A 341-nucleotide genomic window follows, 5' to 3' on the forward strand; every position below is an offset into this window, starting at 1 on the left:
AGCCCCCTTTCCAGCAGGGACCCCCAGTCCCACAGCTGACATCCATGATGGGAAAAGCACAGCAAGGCTGAGCTGCATCCTGCGGCAACAAGAAGTTCTCCATTGAGCAGGGAATGGCAGCCAGCGATTTCCCGGTTGTCGAGCAGCTCGGGGCCACCCCGAGCCAGCGAGGGACACAGGGCATCCCGGCACGCAGGGCCGTGCCCTGCCACTTGCCAGCCCTTGCGTAACGGCCCCGCAGCCTTGTGCGACCTGGGGCAGCCGCAGCACCCGTACTAGGACGTGCTCGGTGGCCAAGGCTGCCCTCCTGCCTCCCCCCCCCCGGCCGGCCCCGCGCACCC

Source organism: Pygoscelis adeliae, unplaced genomic scaffold (genome assembly GCF_000699105.1).
Source record: "Pygoscelis adeliae isolate BGI_AS28 unplaced genomic scaffold, ASM69910v1 Scaffold681, whole genome shotgun sequence".
Taxonomy (NCBI): Eukaryota; Metazoa; Chordata; class Aves; order Sphenisciformes; family Spheniscidae; genus Pygoscelis; species Pygoscelis adeliae.